This window comes from Papio anubis, chromosome 6, assembly GCF_008728515.1.
Source record: "Papio anubis isolate 15944 chromosome 6, Panubis1.0, whole genome shotgun sequence".
Taxonomy (NCBI): Eukaryota; Metazoa; Chordata; class Mammalia; order Primates; family Cercopithecidae; genus Papio; species Papio anubis.
The window spans coordinates 18,379,431-18,390,876 of NC_044981.1; the positions used below are offsets into that span (position 1 = coordinate 18,379,431).

At 43.6% G+C, this 11,446-nt stretch overlaps 2 pseudogenes across 1 annotated transcript; one reads left to right on the forward strand and one right to left on the reverse strand.

The window, feature by feature from the left end:
- The first annotated feature begins 2,993 nt into the window (after nucleotides 1–2,993).
- Nucleotides 2,994–7,870, forward strand: LOC116275249 (annotated as a pseudogene). The gene has a single exon (XR_004184205.1). The product of XR_004184205.1 is annotated as an ATP-dependent RNA helicase DDX18 pseudogene (transcript).
- Nucleotides 7,006–8,478, reverse strand: LOC116275250 (annotated as a pseudogene).
- Between the last annotated feature and the right edge of the window lie 2,968 nt (nucleotides 8,479–11,446).

Consider the following 11,446-nt stretch of genomic DNA (forward strand, 5'->3'; position numbering starts at 1 on the left):
CAGCTTTTCTGCTCTGGTTTCTCCCTATCTTTGTGCTTTTATCTACCTTTGGTCTTTGATGATGGTGATGTATAGATGGGGTTTTGGTGTGGATATCTTTTCTGTTTGTTAGTTTTTCTTCTAACACTCAGGACCCTCAGATGCAAGTCTGTTGGAGTCTGCTGGAGGTCCACTCCAGACTCTGTTTGCCTGGGTATCACCAGCGGAGGCTGCAGAACAGCAAATACTTCAGAACAGCAGATATTGCTGCCTGATCCTTCCTCTGGAAGCTTCATCTCAGAGGGGCACCTGGCCGTGTGAGGTGTCAGTCGGCCCCTACTGAGAGGTGTCTGCCAGTTAGGCTACTTGGGGGTCAGGGACCCTCTTGAGGAGGCAGTCTGTCCGTTCTCAGATCTCAAACTCCATGCTGGGAGAACCACTACTCTCTTCAAAGCTGTCAGACAGGACATTTCGTTATTTGCATTTTCTAGTAAGGAAACCAAGGCTCAGACAGGCTAGGAAACTAGTAGTGTCCTTACTGTCGACTAGACAGCTGATATTCAGGGGGGCCATGGTTTGAACCCAGCATTGGTAGATTCAAAAGTCTATGCTCTTTTCATTGCAGAATCTTCATTTAATTTTTGGTAATGTGATTTTACTCCAGGGGTTTCTAGTTTCAAATAACTGAAATAAATTTGAACTAGCTTTTTTAAAAAAGGAAAAGTTGTTTTAAAGGCAAGGAATGTCTTGAGGAACCTAAAGATAGGACTCCAGCTGGCTTCTGGGAGGAACTGGAACTGAGAACTGTTTAGCTAGAGTTCTCTTCCTCTGACTCTTCCCTCCTGTCTTGCACATTTGCTTTATGTTCTGTCTCTGGCTTTCTCTGCTGCGTGTATAGATGATGGAATGTGGCTGATGCACAGCTTTGACCAAGCACAGAGATGAGCTGTCCCTAAATCCAGATTCCTAGCAGGGAAAATCTGATTGGCTCTGTTTCATTTGTATTTTTATTTATTTTTAAGACAGGGCCTTGCTTTGTCACCCAGGCTGGAGCACAGTGGCACCATCATGGCTCACTACAGTGTTGACCTCCTGGGTTCAAGTGATCTTCCTGCCTCAGCCTCCTAAGTATTATAGCTGGGACTATAGGCACATGCTACCAGCTAATTTAGCCCAGCTAATTCTTTTCTTTTCTTTTCTTTTTTCCTTCCTTCCTTCCTTCTTTCCTTCTTCTTCCTCTTTCTTTCATTCATTCATTGTTTCCTTTTTTTTTTTTTCTTCAATGTCTTGCTCTGTTGCCCAGGCTGGTCTCTAACTCCTGGCCTCAAGCAATCATCCTGTCTTAGCCTCCCAAAGTGTTGGGGTTACAGGCATGAGCCACTGCACCTAGCTGGCTCTGCTTTCAACAGACATCCATCATGGGTCCAATCAGCTTTTAGCCAAGAAGGCAGAATTACATAATCTAAACATGGCTGCCACTCATGGCACCAGTTTTTACTGGTAGGAATGTGTAACTCTAATCTTTCCTTGCTCATCTGGTATGGCTGCAGCCTATTCTGTGTACTCTGTTACATGGAGAAGTCTAATAGTTTCCTTTCTGGTTTGACCCACGATTATAGCTCTTTGAAGAGCAAATAAGACTAGGACAGGCGTGGCCAATATGCTGACATGACAGTGGTTTTCTTCTTTGGAAACACATCCTCATTGTTTCCACAATCTCATTCCTTATAGCCTGATTTTCCCCCACCCCACCCCACCTCTTTCATATAGGAATACAGTTAGAGTATCTGCTCAAAAGAAATCACCCACTTTCTTTGGAGCTCAACTTTTCACTTGGGCTACAGCTCCAACTGACTCCCTTTGCCAATATAAAACCCTCCCCAAACTTGTTGAGCTTATTCTCTATGATAATGTTGAGAGTCCTTTTCCCAATTGTCACTACTTATCCAGAAGTTGGTCCAGTTATTCTCACTGGGCACACTGAGAGGAATAAATTTATGAGGGCTCTTAGGAACAAATGGTGGTCACCAACTCTTTTCTCAATTGAAGTTGATCCAATGGAAGGGGGGTCAAATCTCAACACCCAGTTATGTACATGTATACTTTCTGTTTTCTTCTGCAGCTGTAAAGAAAAAAACTCAAGAGGAAAAGAATTATTGTTACATTTTTTTGTAGGTGGTCCCAAACTTATGAATGTTTAGGATTCCTAAATGTTTAGGGTTCTAGTTGTTTCGAACTTGGAACTTATTTTATTTTGGAAACAATACTGTACTTGCTGGTTTAGGTTTCTAGCCAAACTGCAAATAATAATTTGGCCTACAACATAGCTGATTTGACCTTTAATTATGACCTTGAAATTTTCCTTACTCTTAAAATTAGAGTCTGAACTCTTCTGGTCAGTAGCCTGAATTCATTAGCTTTCTAAATACTCATTCCCCTAAGCTTCTCTAAAGTATGGTACTCCCTGGAATCTCTGTTATCCTCTTACTGTAGAAGAGGTAGGGGAACAACATAGAGGTATGTAAGTGGATGATGAATGTTGACTCCAGGTATTCCAGTGGCACTAGATGATACAAAAAGAAGGATAGGACTGAGTAGAAAGTAGTGAGTTTTATGACCTTAGTGATGCTCAAAAAAAGAGGAGGCTGGTGAAGAGGAATAGGGAGGAAAGAATGGCTGGCTGCAATGGTTGATAAATAGATATTGTCTGTAGTCAATATCTGCATTTAAAATATTGTTTTTCGTATGCAATTCTTTGAGTTGCTCTTCCCCTCCCCCCATTTATTTTATTTTATTTTATTTATTTGTTTGTTTGTTTTGAGACAGGGTCTCACTCTGTCACCCAGGCTGGAGTGCAGTGGCGTGATCATGGTTCACTGCAGCCTCAACCTCTCGGGCTCAAGCAATACTCCGGCTTCAGCCTTCCAAGCAGCTGGAACCACAGATGCATGCCACCACACCCAGCTAATATTTTGATTATTTGTAGAAATGAGGTCTCCCTATGTTGGCCAGGTTGGTCTTGAACTTCTGGGCTTAAGCGATTTTCCCACCTTGGCCTTCCAAAGTGCTGGGATTACAGGTGTGAGCCACTGCGCTGTGCTTATCTTTCTTCTCCATTAGCCTGCAGTAAATAGAGAATAAATTTTACAGCATTTATCATTTGCTTAGCTGGGTCCCTGAACTTGCCTCCCTGGGATAAGACACCATGACCACACAGAAATCCAGCCAGATAATGGGAAGGTGTGCGTTGGCCTCTCACTGCACGGCTATGGGGCTCCTGTTTATGTGGCTTTAATAGATGATTTCATCCTCTTTTCTGACTTGGAACCAGACAACTTTACATTCTCAGCAAACAGATGGACAACAGGGTTGAAATAAGATCTCGTACTGAAATAGTCCTTGAGTCATACTCCTTGACTGTTCTCTCATACGGGAAACTTGCCTCTTCCTTCTTGCAGAAGGCCAAGGCTGAGAATTCAGTGTACTCAGAGTTCTTGGACTCTTTTCTCAATATATGTTATGTTGGATATTTTTCTTCTTGGTCAAGATTGAGAGTCTGCCAATATAAGAATATTATCTAATTTGTTTTGGCAGAACACCTGGCCTTTTGCCCTAAGTCGATGTTTAAAAATAGAACTAAAAGTTTTACATTAACTTGTTTTTGTCCTCTTTCCAGAAAAGATCCTGACATGAGAAAAAAGGGGAGCTTGATTTTACCTATAACTTTATTTGGGAAGCAGGGGTGCTGTAGTTCAGGGGCATCCAATCTTTCGGCTTCCCTGGGCCACACTGGAAGAAGAAGAGTTTTCTTGGACCACACATAAAATACACTAATATTAATGACAGCCGATGGGCTAAAAAAAATTGAAAAAAAAATCGTATAATGTTTTAAGAAAGTTTACAAATTTGTGTTAGGCTGCATTCAAAACCATCTTGGGTCACAGGGCTAAAGGCTATACAAGCTTGCTCTAGCTGAAACTCACTTGACTTGGTCATTGGGTTCCAGTGCACATTGTGCCAGTAACTGTGTGACCTCAGAAAGTCAGTTTTCTTTCAATGCTCAGTTTCCCCATCTGTAAAATGGGAATGATAAAACCTCAACTGAAGGGTTGTTGTAAGTATTAAATGAAATGACATTTGTAAAAGTATTCAGATGAGATAACATTGCTGTATTAACATAGATTTTTTTTAAGGCACAAAAAGAATTATATTAAAACAGTAACATACATTTGTATGTATGAGGGAGGGATATTTAAAATTAAAATATTATATAATCACAAGAAAGACCAGATATTCCTTGCTCTGCCATTGGGCATCCAAGAAAAGTAAAGCCTGTTTTATATCCCCAAAATAAAAAAGAGACTTGATAGAAGTAACAGTGCTTGGAACCCAAGTCAATTTATACTCTTGTTAGATAAGTCCAAATTCTAAAGGCTACAAAAATCCTCTTAAATCAAGGGGAAAATTCATTTTAGGATAAAGTTATTCAAGATGAAAGGAAGGCATGTCTTCAGTGAGAGAACTGCCTGCTGTCGGATGATTTCTTGCTAATGTGTTTGAAGATTTTGAACTTCTCAATTTTCTTGGTTTTCCGGTAGCCAAATCTACCACCACCCCCTCACTTTTTCTGCTTGCCTTCATTGCAGTTGATGTTCAGATCAACAAAGGGAGGTACCTTGAAACCAAATGACAGAGCAACTGGAGGCAAATTTAAGTTATTAGCATTAAAGATCTGTTTCAGAGAATGGGAATCATAGGCTCATATGTATGGCTTATATGCTTCCTGGGCTGACTTATGAAGAAAGTAGTTCTTTTCAATCAGTTTCTCAAGCTGGGACTGAATGTCAGAAATTTTAGACCAGGAAAAGTCAAGTTCACTTAATGGAACCTTGGATTGTTTCAAGTAGCGAAGAAAACCCAATTATTCTGGGCGCAAAATGAGCAGGGCATGCCCTCTCCTAATTCAGAATCAAAAAACACAAAGAAGAAGAAAAAGAGGAAAATGCCAAATGATGCTGGGCCTGATACAAAAAAAGCAAAAACTGCAAACAAAGGGGAATCTGAAGAAGAGAGTGCAGAGACTCCTAAAGAAACAGAAAATAATGTGGAGAAGCCAGATAATGATGAAGATGACAGTGAGGTGCCCAGCCTACCCCGGGACTGACAGGAGCTTTTGAGGATACTTCATTTGTTTCTCTATGTAATCCTGTCAGTGAAAACACTCTGAAGGCAATAAAAGAAATGGGTTTTACAAACATGACTGAAATTCAGCATAAAAGTATCAGACCACTTCTGGAAGGCAGGGACTTCCAGCAGCTGCAAAAACAGGCAGTGGTAAAAGCCTGGCTTTTCTCATCCCTGCAGTTGAACTCATTGTTAAGTTAAAGTTCATGCCCAGGGATGGAACGGGAGTCCTTATTCTCTCACCTGCTAGAGAACTAGCCATGCAAACTTTTGGTTTGGTGTTCTTAAGGAGCTAATGACTTGCCATGTGCATACTTATGGGTTGATAATGGGTGGCAGTAACAGATCTGTTGAAGCACAGAAACTTGCTAATGGGATCAACATCATTGTGGCCACAGCAGGCCGTCTGCTGGACCATATGCAGAATACCCCAGGGTTTATGTATAAAAACCTGCAGTGTCTGCTTATTGATGAAGCTGATCATAGCTTGGATGTTGAGTCTGAAGGGGAATTAAAGCAAGTTATTAAACTTTTGCCAACACGTAAACAGACTATGCTCTTTTCTGCCACCCAAACTTGAAAAGTTGAAGGCCTGGCAAGGATTTCTCTGAAAAAGGAGCCATTGTATGTTGGTGTTGATGATGATAAAGCTAATGCAACAGTGGATGGTCTTGAACAGGGGATATGTTGTTTGTCCTTCCAAAAAGAGATTCCTTCTGCTCTTTACATTCCTTAAGAAGAAACGAAAGAAGCAGCTTATGGTCTTTTCATTTTGTATGTCTGTGAAATGCCACTATGAGTTGCTGAAGTACATTGATTTGCCCGACTTGGCCATTCATGGAAAGCAAAAGCAAAATCAGTGTACAACCACATTCTTCCAGTTCTGCCACCCAGATTCAGGAACATTATTGTGTACGGATGTGGCAGCAATTAAATCATTTTGTTTAATTTTCAGAGATTAGAACTATCCCTCCTCTATAACAAAATAGTTTGTAATGAGCAAGAAGTCATTAATCTACTTAAAGATTTACTTATTCTAAACTAAGTGTATTTGCTCACTGCCTTTTATTCAGTCCTTGCTGGAGAGGGGTAATAATGTTGACCTGTGATTCCATTTTTTTTTTTTTTTGAGACCTGCTTGATTTATTCCGATTTTTTAATACACAGTGACACAACTGTGATCCCAAAGTGTGCAGAGTTAAAGCCTTCAACTGCAGCTGAGGAGAGGGCAGGAATGGTACACCTGCGAACAGTGGTGAGTCAGGAATGATGGGCAGGGGGCCATGACCAGGGCAGCCTCCTCCCCAGGGCCAGGGACAGGGGAGTGGCCCGAGGAGCAGGTCCCAAGGGTAGCCCAGGGCCGAGGAAGGGGTCAGAGACCTCCCCTTGGCCTAGGTCTGGAGCTCAAAAGTGCCACATGGCTGAGGGGGCAGCAGCCCGGGAAGGACCAGAAGCAGGGCCTGGAGAGCACCATTTCCTGGGGGGCTGGGGGCAGGAAGGTACCCTATAGGAGAAGCCAGGAGGGGCTGCCTGCCCCTGGGGTGGGGGCTGGGCTGGAGCAGGCTGCAGCAAGAAAGACCTGAGGCAGGCACAGGGCCTGAGAGCCTGGGGTGAGGGTGTGGGGGGGCTCCCAGGGCAGCCTGGCCCAGGGAGCAGTCCTGACTCAGCAGAGGATGCCCAGGGAGGGGCTGCAGAACCCTCAGGACCTCCCCTCGTCTCTCCCTGGAAAGTAGCTGGGGAACCTGTAGTGCAAATCTGTGGACCACTCAGTTATGGAGGGAGGCTGTGCCTGAAGGGGGACATTGGGGTGTGCCCTGTCTGTCACCTCGGCCTCCACCGTCTTCAGTACAGCCGCTTCGTGTAAGAGTGCAGGCCATGGATGCCATCCTCGATCTGGGCCGACAGGGTCTGCTTCTCAAACTCGAGCTCTCCTGAGTACATCATGGACCAAAGGACAGACAGGCTGTGGCCCCGATATCCTAGCAGCTGTGCTGGATGCCCGCTATGAGGTAGGGCATGAACTTCTGATTGGAATCTTTGTCTTGGATGGAACATGAGACACCCTGCACGATCTTCACCTTATCCCCCTCGCTGACGTATGGTTTCTGGCTGCTGCTGCTTTTCTCCATGGCATCCGGTGAGCCCATGCCCCAGTACTTCTTAAGCCACACCCCGTCTGAGAAGTACTCGCAGGGGGCCTCCGTGGTGGCAGCCAGCAGGAAGCCCATCATCACTGTGGAGGCTGCAAGTTCCAGGGCCTTGACCACATGCTCCACGGTCTGGATACCGCCATGCGGCTATGATGGGCACACCAAAGTGCCGGGCATACTCGACCACCTTGTATACAGCAGTGCCCTGGGGCTGACCGCAGGCCATCACTTCCTGGGTGATGTAGATGGAGCCGCAGCCCATCCCCACGTGCAGCCTATCCACACCAGCATCAATCAGTTTCTTGCCCTGGGCTGCTGTCACCACGTTCCCCCCAATCACCTGGAGATTGGGGTACTTCTGTTTGATGTAATGCACTATGGCGATCTGATACACCAAGTTCCCTTGGGATGAGTCCAAGATTATGACGTCAATGCCCACCTGGGTGAGCAGGTCCAGGTGGTATTTGCCATCCTCATGGGTGCCCACAGCTGCCCCCCACAGCAGCTGCTGGTGGGAATCCTTGGAGGTCAAAGGGTAGTCTCAGTTCTTCTTCAGATCGGAGCAGGCGATGATGGCCACCAGTTCATTGCGATCATTGGAGATAAGCAGCTTCCCTTTCTTGCTAAGCTGCAGGATCTCATTTGCCTCTTTCAACCTCAGGCCTGCTGGAGCCACCACCAGCTCGATCCTTGGTGTCATCACCTCACTGAGGAGGGTGCTGTGGACCTTCTCAGCAAGAAAGTTGATGTCTCAGGAGGTGATGATGCCCACCAACTTGCTGCCCATGATGCCCATCTCAGTGATCGGGATGCCAGAGAAGCCATGCCACATCTTGGCCTCCAGCACATCACCCATGGTGTGCGAGGGGCTCAGCACCACGGGGTCGGTGATGAAGTCCCCCTGTTCAAACTTCTTGACTTTCCACACTGCTTGGCCTGGAACTCTGGGGTGCAGCTGTGGTGAATGAGACCAAGACCTCCCATTAGAGCCATCGCAATGGCCATGTCGGCCTCTGTCACAGTGTCCATGGGGGAGGACATCAGAGGCATCTTCAGCGTGATCTTCCAGGTCAGGACTGAGGTCAGGTCTACCTCATCAGCTGTGAAGTCTATGAATCCTGGGAGAATCAGGACATCGTTGTAGGCGAGGCCCTCAGCGCTGGTGAAGAGCTGCTGCAGGGTGAGCCCGTCCTCAGGCACCTAGCAGGTGCCTTAGCTGATCAGATAGTCCACCACGCTGCCGCAAGACCCCGCGAGCCCACGTAGACACCCGCGCAGCCGCTGCTGCTAATGCCGCCATTTAAAAAATGCAATATAAAATATATTCTAATTCGGGACATGCTGTGGATCACAATGCCTCATCCTGCTCACTTGGGGTTATTTATTGCCGGCACACTTTCTGGTAAGAGGCATAAACTGATGTAATATCAAAGGAACACCATAAGCCATCTGAACTGTTGAGATAATAATGAACTGGGCAGCTGGCCATCCAAGTTTACTGCATTCTTTTGGGCATGATGGTATCTGATTTCTGCTTCCTTATCTCTCTCCAATTTTGATACCCTCAGGTATGTGCTGCCACATATATATTGTCCAAGGTCCTGTAGAAGTGTGTGTAAAAATTGCAGATTGAAAAGACTGGAAGATATTTTTAAGGATTAAGTAACCCTATGTAGTAATGTTGTTCACTCCCAAAAGTTTTGTCTCTGTTGGTCGGTTCGTGGATTACTTCCGTCAAAAGAGGATTTTGGATTGGTTATTTTCAACATAACCACTGAGAATGAGAGCTTCAGCCTGTGTATGCATTAGGTCCTACAAAAGGAGGACAGATACTGGACAAGGACCACCTCATCCTGCTAGAGTGGTCTGGGAGCCTTGCACCAAAGTTTCTCTTACTTGTTTTGATTTGTTCTCCCTCTTACATGGGGAGGTGAGGGTGAACCAGTTATGACTGAACTACTTATCTTTATTCACAGTGCTTATCAGAGGAGTATAAAATACTTCTTTTGTCTTTTGATAAAATTAGAAAATTAGGTGTTGTTAACACATAAGCGATAATTAATGAGCCTTCTTTGGGTTTAAGAAAGCACCAGAAATTAACAAACAATTAGGAATAAAACTAGGGTTTACTTTCCATGATTATCTTTTGCTTTTATTATAGCTTGAAAACGTTTATAAGTAAGTAGTTTTAAAGTTTTTTAAAAAAATATTTTTTAAGACCTGGGGTCTCACTATGTTGCCCAAGCTGGTCTTGAACTCCTGGCCTCAAGCAATCCTCCTGCCTCAGCCTCCTGAGTTTTCAAGTTTTTTTGTTTGTTTTTTAAATGAAATGCCTGGGATGGAGAAACTTGTTTTCTGCCATCAACAAAGCTTACCTCTTACCCACCTCTCTGACTTTGCTCATGTAATTCCTTTTGCCCAGAAGGCCCTTCTTCCTCCTTCTCTCCATTGTCTTCCCACATTTCTACCCACGAAATTCTCCAGGTCTTACAGGGCTGGGCTCAAAATGCTGAGTGCTTTCCTGAAACCTGGTGCTACTCTGACCAGCTGACAGGCCTGATTGTCTTTTTTGACACCACTTGAAGTCTTATGTTTTATTTATCTTTGTATTCCCAGCACCTAATAAAGAACCTGTAGATAATAGAAGCTTTAGAAGTGTTTGTTGAATAGAGCAATAAAAGTAAGAGCATTACGGAAGAGAGGAAGCCTGGAAGAGGGTGTCTAACTATATGATGGGGAAAGGTGAGTAGGAGGGAGATTACAGAAAAGATACACCTTGAGTGACATTTTTTTCTGTGTGTGTGTGTGGAATGAAGAGCTATTGGTCAGGTGGAAAAGGTAGGGAAGAATGGCCTTGGTAAATGGAGAACCAAGGAATCTGTGAATGTGAAATTTAGAGTACTTAGAAATATTTAGCATGGCTGAAACTGAGATGCAAAGTGAAGATGGATGAAAAGAAGATGAATCTAAAATGAAAGGCAGGTTGTATATTTGAACTTTGTGCCAATTAAAAAATTGTTTAGGTAGTAGTTAGAATTGCCTCTGTGGTGCTCAGTTCAATAGTATAAATAAAAGTCAGGTGTGGGATTAGATTTCATGAGCTCATTTGATTAGAAGAGCTTGAATATTTTATTCACTATGTAACAATTACCTCAGAGTAAATGGGCTGGACATGGTGGCTCACACCTGCAATCCCAGCACTTTTGGGAGGTCAAGGCAGGAGGATCACTTGAGGCCAGGAGTCTGAGACCAAACTAGGCAACATAATGATATTCCTGTCTCTATAAAGAAAAAAAAAAGTAAATGGGTGGGTATAACAGTTTGTGTTTGAAACAAATGTTTGCTGAAATCACAAACTGAAACCATAGAAATTTTAAGGTAATTTTTCCTGATGTAAAGGCAATTTAGGAGTCTCAATTTAACCCTAAATGGTTAAATAGTGAATGTCCCATTTTGTGGGACAACTTTATAGCTAATACTATGCCTCAGTGAGGCTTTCCTGTTGTATCAGTTACTAACCATTTAAAAATGTGATACTTATCAGCAGTTTATAAGTAGATAAGCTTTTTTTAAATTTTTTTTTATTTTTTAAATAATGACTACTTTTGTAAACATAAAGGAAATAATGTATGTAGAATGCTTAGTACCAAGTACCATGCCTGGCACAATAGGTATTCAATAATATAATATGTTTTTTTCCTCAAACTCCCAGACAGCTGAGGAAGCTTCCACTTTATCATTATGAACTTTCAGAAGAAATAACATCCTGCCTCCAAGTGTACCCTTGCTAAAATATCCGCTAATTCTTTTGTGGAAGTTTGGAATTTCCTTGGTGATTTTAAACAAGATTTCCGCTCTTAAGTGTGTTCATTGTATGAGTCCTGTATCACCAAGACTGATCTGAGTACAGAATCTTCAAACCTCAGTGGGACTAAATATTTCAGGATTACTTGTATTTGAAATAGTTCTGGCCAGGCACGGTAGCCCATGCCTGTAATCCCAGCACTTTGGGAGGCCGAGGTGGGTGGATCAACTGAGGTCAGGAGTTTGATACCAGCCTGACCAACATGGTGAAACCCCATCTCTACTAAAATTACAAAAAATTAGCCAGGCATGGTGGCAGACACCTGTAA